This window comes from Osmerus eperlanus, unplaced genomic scaffold (genome assembly GCF_963692335.1).
Source record: "Osmerus eperlanus unplaced genomic scaffold, fOsmEpe2.1 SCAFFOLD_186, whole genome shotgun sequence".
In the NCBI taxonomy this organism is placed as follows: domain Eukaryota; kingdom Metazoa; phylum Chordata; class Actinopteri; order Osmeriformes; family Osmeridae; genus Osmerus; species Osmerus eperlanus.
In genome coordinates this window covers 10,487-18,165 of record NW_026911910.1, presented here as the reverse complement: position 1 = coordinate 18,165, position 7,679 = coordinate 10,487, and positions in this window count along the sequence as shown.

Below are 7,679 nucleotides of genomic sequence, written 5' to 3'. Positions count from 1 at the left end.
AGTGACAATCGCAGCCTCTGCAGGTCAGAGGTCCAGGAAGTGTTCTGGTCCTCATAAAAGCTGCTCCTCCTAATGGCCCAACTCCCAGCCTGGTGACCGCAGCCATTATCCTGCCGCGCTGACCCCCCGTGCACCCTCCACACCGGCCTGCTAAAGCACGAAGGCTAAGCTCACCTCACACCTGTCAGGTTAATCATCTCACAGGAGGGACGGCCAACACAAGAGGACACGGTCGGAGAGAAACAACGAATTAGAAAGAGCGGTATCTCTCTTCCTATGCCGGTCCGTGGACCAGGCCCGGGAGAGACGTCCCATGAGATCCTCAGAGGAGATCTGATCTCTGGTGAAAGACGCGCCATTTCTGTTGTCACCACCAGCTATATATTAATGTCTGTTTTACTACATGCATTTGAGGTTAATGAGGTTAAATGTGCGATTTCTTCTGAGAGGCATATTCATGTTTTATGGGACTGCATTCCAGTCACGCACAGCTTTATATGTAAGCCATAATGGAAGGTTGATGCTGAGTAAATTGGCTCACATTATTGTCATGACACACAATGTGCTTCAACGACACATAAAAAAACATGAGCAAACACACTTGTGCACGTGCACACACATGGCACGGACACACGGACACACACACACACACACCCGGCTGAATATCAGCCACTTAACTGACTCCTCACAGGTCAGTGCACAAATCAAATAGACACAGAGTAGCACTATGGGAATTGCATTAGAGACTCCTGTGTGTGATTGGCTGGGACCATGATTAATAGATCAAGGCTCTTGGCACATTGTTGGGACTGTGGGCACAGTACCCTCACACAACAACAGCACAATAATCCCTATCTTCAAGGTCTATCAGGAATAATATGTGATAACGGTCACGAAACCGAAGCAGAAATGCATATGGAGTGTGCAGGAGAAGAATCTCCTGAAGGTCATCGTTTTTTCCCCCCAGTTTATTCCAAAAATGAAAAACCAAAAATGCATGGGTTGTTTTTATCTCTGAGGCAGTCTAATAGGTGGTGACCTCGTCTGAGGCTGCAGCTGCTATTCTCCAGAGGAGACCCCAGTGGTCCTAAACACACACACACACACACACACACAAACACACGTGGGAGTGCACCAGCTGTCAGTGTGTTGAACCGTGAGGTCCAGAAAATATGTGCTATACCAGCCCCCAGCCTTGTCCTTTCTATGTAAAGTATTCCGTAATACTCACACTACTAAGACTAACATATCTAAGTATTCCCTAATACTCACACTACTAAGACTAACATATCTAAGTATTCCCTAATACTCACACACTACTAAGACTAACGGCTCTATGGGTATAAACATGATTGGGCGGGGCAACAGTGGATATTACCACCTCTCCCCCTAAAATGCACACAACACAATACTAAGTTGTCACTTTCAGTGTGTGGGGTGGATTATTCACCACACCAGTGTTTTAATGAGCGCAAAATGTATAAAGAAAATGCTTCTGTTTCCCTTTCATGGCCCTATCGCATTGCGTGACCTTTTGGAGCCAATTAAATGATTTTATCAGTGTCATGTCCCCTAAGGAAGGCATCATTGAGCAATCACCGGGCATCATTTACATCACAATGATGAACGGCAGCTATAACATGTTTTTTTATGACACCATCAGCGCTTTACAATGTCTTCCTAAATTAATTCAATTAAAATTACCATCCGGAATATTAAACCATTTCATGTTCCACTGCCTCGACAACACAACCCCAAAAAAACCCTCTTCATCACAATTGATCAGTGCGGTGATACAGTAGACGTGCTCGTCTTTCAAGGTCTTTTTCACTCCTTCGTTCGTTTTGGGCTGAAGTCTTCCCGTAGGGCAACCTGCTCTGCTATCCTCATAGTGTACACTTGGCACAAGATTTTTGGAAGTTGTGTTTCGGGAAAAATGGCAGTAACTGGGTAAGCCTTCATCAATATAGAGGCTGAGAACGATCAAACAGAGTTATCCGTGAACAGATATGGACAGGGAGAAAATGTGTTCACTGCAGCATAGTATGTAATTTTCCCTGGGGTTGACTGATGTATGTGTGCCCCCGGTTGACACATATTTACTCCTCCACGTGTCTGGGATTAAGAACGAATCTTCCAGTGAAACAACCATCCTTCACTCCCACAGACAAGCACATATGCGCACACACACATTTCTCTTTCCCGCTCCCCAAAACACAGAATGCACCGGTTTTCAAGCAAAGAGGACATTTGGATGTCCCCCAGTCATTGACAGGCTGGATTGCTGACGGCTCCTGCCAGGTAAATGGGTGTTACTCCTCACCTGTGAATCATGCTGGGTGACTGCTCTTAAGAAAAGTGTGAGCCAAACTCTGTTAATAACACCTGCAAAGCACCTTTCACACATCATTCACAGGGATGAAGAGTGCAAAGACACGCGCTCTGCAGTACCCAATCAGAGGACTCGACAGAGGAGGGGAGGGGTATGTTAATGGTTGATAGGCACATACCATGTGGGCGATTATCACGGTCCTTCCGCTTGCATGAATAGGAAATTGGCTGCTAAGCATCGACTCTGATGCTGTGCTGTACGTCTCCGTGTGCATGTTAATTCACTCAGCCATTAACGTTGCCCCAGAGCCTTGTCGCTACAACGCCCTCCATTACAGACACTTAGAATGTGGAGTCGGATGCAGAAACGCACATTGCTCTGTGCGTCACACCAGGGAAATCAAGGTGAAAGTTAAAACAAACCAAAAACAAACGCTGTGAAAGAAATCAATAACTGCAGATTGGGCTGACGCAAATATCAATCTGGCGAGCAATGCCGTTTTCAGAGTGGAAACACACAAAGGATAAATCGGAGGGTGAAAGCACTAATGGCCTTGTTGCTGTTAAACTGATGTGTATCGTCTGTTCCCCTTTGTGCCGTTGTCACCTGTGTTGATGTTTTTTTTCGGCGTGTTGCTTCGTCTCAGCTGGAGAGAGGAAGGGGGAGGGCTGAGGAACTAAGAACGAGAGGTGTCAAAGGTGCCCCCTTTCTTCGGGAAAAACTGCAGTGGCATTCACAACCTCCATCCCTCGCATTACCGAGCTATCGAGACAACTAAGGCAACTTGAGTTTTTTATCTCGTGAAGAGAATGCCATTTTAGAACTCTTAGCACATTGCAGAAAAGTGTGTGAGACTGCAAAATGGCTGACAGAAAGCCAGACTGAGTGGCAGGAGGAACAATAGCGAGTCAGGCTGTTCGGGCTGGACTGACCGGGATGTGCTCATTATAGCCTGAGAGGCACAGATGACACGCTGTGAGGAGCCTACATGTCTTTGTTTATCTGCAGATGTCTTCCTAGGCCGGCCTGTTTCACGTCATCCATGCTTATTACACTCTCCTCAAGGACCATGTTTGTCCGCAATGGCTTCATCGCCGTTCACGGGTGTCGAGTCAGCCTCAATATCCTGGGTGCTTGGAAAGATGGAAAGGAGAATTTGCATACTGTGCTGTGCTGTATTTAGGCATATGACTTCATGTTGTATGGGAGATTTTATGGACTGGTGAATTAAGAATGTAGACATTTAGCTGGTATATGTACAAGACCTTTGATCTGAGTCTCTCTGATGGAGCTCAAGAGCTTAAGAGTCTCAAACGAAAAATACATCATTTGGACCCAGCGGACGACAGCAATGAGGTTTCATTATTCGTTTCAAACGGGGTCCGCTATGAGTCTTTATCTCTATGAATTATTGCCCTTCCTTCAATACCGTGAGAATTTCAACAGGAAGAGGGAGGTTTATTCAGCAGAAGGAGTAAAACACTGGTGTGCATAACACTCATCAGAGCTGGGTCTGGCCTTGCCGCCAGTGGCAACACACTGTATAAAGCTTTCCTAACAAGGTCAAGATTCTCAGCTCTGGGAGAACCAGGGTCCCTCCTCTCAAAGTCCTTGGATATAACCGGCCAGTTAATTCATCTGGAGAGAGGAAACCATATACTTGAAGGATTCTACTGCACAGAACCCGCTTTAATGAACCTTGGCTTTCATTATTCCCCGGCTTGTATATTAACTGCTGACTCAAGTTACATGTGAATCAGTTTGGTTCCTACTAAAAGGATCAGAACAACGTTTAGCCCAGGAATGCAGATCCCCAGCAGCATCTTCACATGGGTGGACCTGTGTGGGAGGACCCGTGTGGGAGGACCCGTGTGGGAGGACCCGTGTGGGAGGACCCGTGTGGGAGGACCCGTGTGGGAGGACCCGTGTGGGAGGACCCGTGTGGGAGGACCCGTGTGGGAGGACCCGTGTGGGAGGACCTGTGTGGGAGGACCATCTAAAGAGCCATCGAGTCGCGCGCGGAGACGCCGGGCGACAGAGCGCCAGGCGTCCCAGAAGGCTTTGAGGATCCTGGCTCGTCCGTAGGCAGACACACGGTCCCCCCCCTCCTTAGCATCCTGGGCACGCACACGCTGGAGGATTTGTCATCCCCGCACGCTTAGCCGGGAACGAGGTTAACCGAAAACGAGTTGATTACAGAAGCCGGGACGAGGGGGGAGAGCGAGAGCGGGAGAAAGCGGAAGAGAAGGAGAGACAGGGGGCGGTCTTAAATCTTTGAAATGGATGTTAGGAAATAAAGGCAGGAAGACGAGAGACAATTTGGATGACTATGTTAATCCTTTATCTAATTACCGGGTGTGCCCACAGCAAAAATGAAAGGTTTTCACACTGCGTATTTCACCACAATAGAACCTTGTGAACTTCCTTCTGGCTTGAAAACTTATTGAAAACACTTATGGGTTATTAAGTTAGGAGGAGGTTTGAAGCCATAAATCACAGACTGTCAGAACAATGCAAATGATATTCCAATTTCTTTACTGTAGATTACAATTGCATGTTGCACCTATTAGAATTCATAAACATTTGAAATGACATGAATCTAATGAAGCTCTCGTTTTTTCTCAGATTGTCAAAGCTTCTTTTTAAAGCATATCATGTCTCCAATAAACCGTTCAGATGTGGCTGAGGGATGGCATGCATAGCAAAACAGCACGCAGCATGAGAATAAGTCAGCCATCCAGCAAACCCTCCTTCCCAGAATGACAAACTAGCAGAAGGGGAGAGTAACTGCTGATGTCTGCAAAATATAGCTAATGTTATTCAGCCCTTCTCTGAAGGCTTCTGACACCAAACACAGAACACGCGAGGCCCACTGCGACACTTGTCAACCGACTCACCTGCCTCACCTCCACTACCCCCCCCCACACACACACACACACACACACACACACACACACATCCCACCAGGATCTCCCACACCTCCTCCCACCGTGGGCTAGGCCAGAGGAGTGGGAGATGTCTTGGGTTGACTAATTAGCGTGACAAAGAGAAGACGCACCTCAGCATCAAACACAAAACCACAGATATGATACCTAACAAGGCAGAGGACAAAGCAGCACCTGTTCAACTCTAATTACCTCAACACAATGGCGGTGTCAAGCTCCTCGTTGCCTCAAACCCTCGCTAGCTGACGCACCAAGCCAGCGTGTGCATATTCGATGTACACAGACCAGCATGGAAGCCTGTCACCTAAACAATGGTGGAGGGGGGGGGGGGGGATTCTCAACAAAACACTGCCAGTGAATTTGTCTTTTTAAGGAGATAGCACCACAGTATCATGAGGTAGAAAGCGGCACATCTGTCTGTGAAATGCCTTCCCACAAAAGGTTTAATAGAGAATTGGCTTTACCCATTGGCTCCCATTGACAGGAGATAAGACAGCGGAGGATGTCATTGTCTGGGGCCTCAGTCTCTTCGTATCTTCCGCGCTAAGCTCCCATTTCAGACATCAAACACCATGCCCATTGAGCATCAACATAGAGATATGGGTGAGGGCTTCCAACACACACGCTGAGCTGTCAATATAGGCCAGTCTTGCCATCCAAAAACATCTCTTTTTGCCTATGAAGTCACTTGAAAAATGTGTGACGGGGGCGTTTATCAAAAGACAAAATGCTTTTAACACAAATGTCACATGACGGAAAGATGGCAGAGGCTGTGATTCACGTGCAGCGAACCTGAGAGAGAAATGGAGGCCCGGTTTATGTAGATAAGAGGGAAGCTGTCTACAGATGAAAGACAAAGCTGGTCATCTGATATGAGTTCCCCTCTAAAGCAAACGAAGAGGCATATCTGACCACGGCGCTGCTGCTGCAGCAGCGGGGGAAACTCATTTCAACCCGGGCAGCGTTCGGATTATTCTCTCCACCTTTTAACGTCCCTGACGTCAGACTGAGACGAGGGAGAGAAAGTAGACTTCACAATCAATGAATACAAATCAGTTTGGGAGGAACACATCTTTTATTACACCCCCCCCAGCCCCCCCCCCCCCCCCCAAAAAAAAAAAAAGAAGGAAAAAATCGTTGGGTTATTCAACCCCATAGAACTTCAGATCTGACATGGCCTTTGTGTGGGAGTGAGTGCACTGTACTTTTTGCCTTTGTTACATTATGTAAATGCGTTTCCTGAACCCGACAGTGAGGATTGTGTCTAATGCCAGCTAATGACTGACAACCATGCTGGCCTTGACAGAATGATAATCTCCATATTGAGCTTTAAACGAGGGAACATTGACTTCCCTGGCACAGTCAATCCCAAGCCTTGGCTGAGGTAATTACTTCCAACTCACAAATGTGTGATCTTAATAGATCCATTGGTAGTCACGCAGGCTATCCTAAATAACTCCTTATTACCAAGTAATGCAGTTGCACGATGGAACAATCAAACTGAACCCACTCTCAACGACAGCGGTTGCCCTCAATGATAAACATCATCATGCCTATTAAGAGTGTGGACATTGCCTTACACACGGGCTGAATGAAAGTTTGGCGATACACATTTCTTTTTGTTCTTTGATAAAAGAAGAGGAGGAAAACGCGCGCAAAATGCAAAAGTAGTGCAGGAAAGACCACAGAGTGCTTAAATCACGCTGCTGTAAATGATTAATGTCACTCGAGGTCTCTGCTGACCAATGTTCCTGCCCCACTCAGCTCGAGTACAACCTGTTTTCTTACCTGCGGTGAGTGAACTCAGGTAGCCAGCATTATTCCATTGGGCTTCTACATCCACCTTCAACCCCCCCCCCCCCCCCATTCTACTTTCCCTTCCCCCTGCCCCATCATGTGGAGCTCTGATATTGTGTAAAAGAGACGGGTGTAGAGCCCTCCTATGAATACTAAACAAAACACTTTCCCTTCCTTTTAAGAAGGAATCTTTATTCATAATGATGGCTGTACACACCTAGAGACACCAGTGACTCTGTACTGTGGTCTACATCCTGATGCTGCCTTTCTTTCGGTTACAGTCCTAAGACCACTATGCTGTTTTTTCCCTAAGAATATCACCAAATGTTACCTTTGGAATGCCAAGGGAGTCTTTAATTGGAGGCAGAGACGAGAGGCTTTGTGTGTGTGGGGGAAAGAGAGACAGAGAAGGATATGTATTGGGAGAGAGATAAATCGAGGAGACATATGAGAGAGAGAGAGAGAGAGAGAGAGAGAGAGAGAGAGAGAGAGAGAGAGAGAGAGAGAGAACACAGAGAACAGTGTAGAGAGAGCAAACTCCAGTTGTGCGGTGTGTACTGAGGGCTCCTGACTCACGGAGGGCCCAGGAGCAGGCAGCGTCTGTG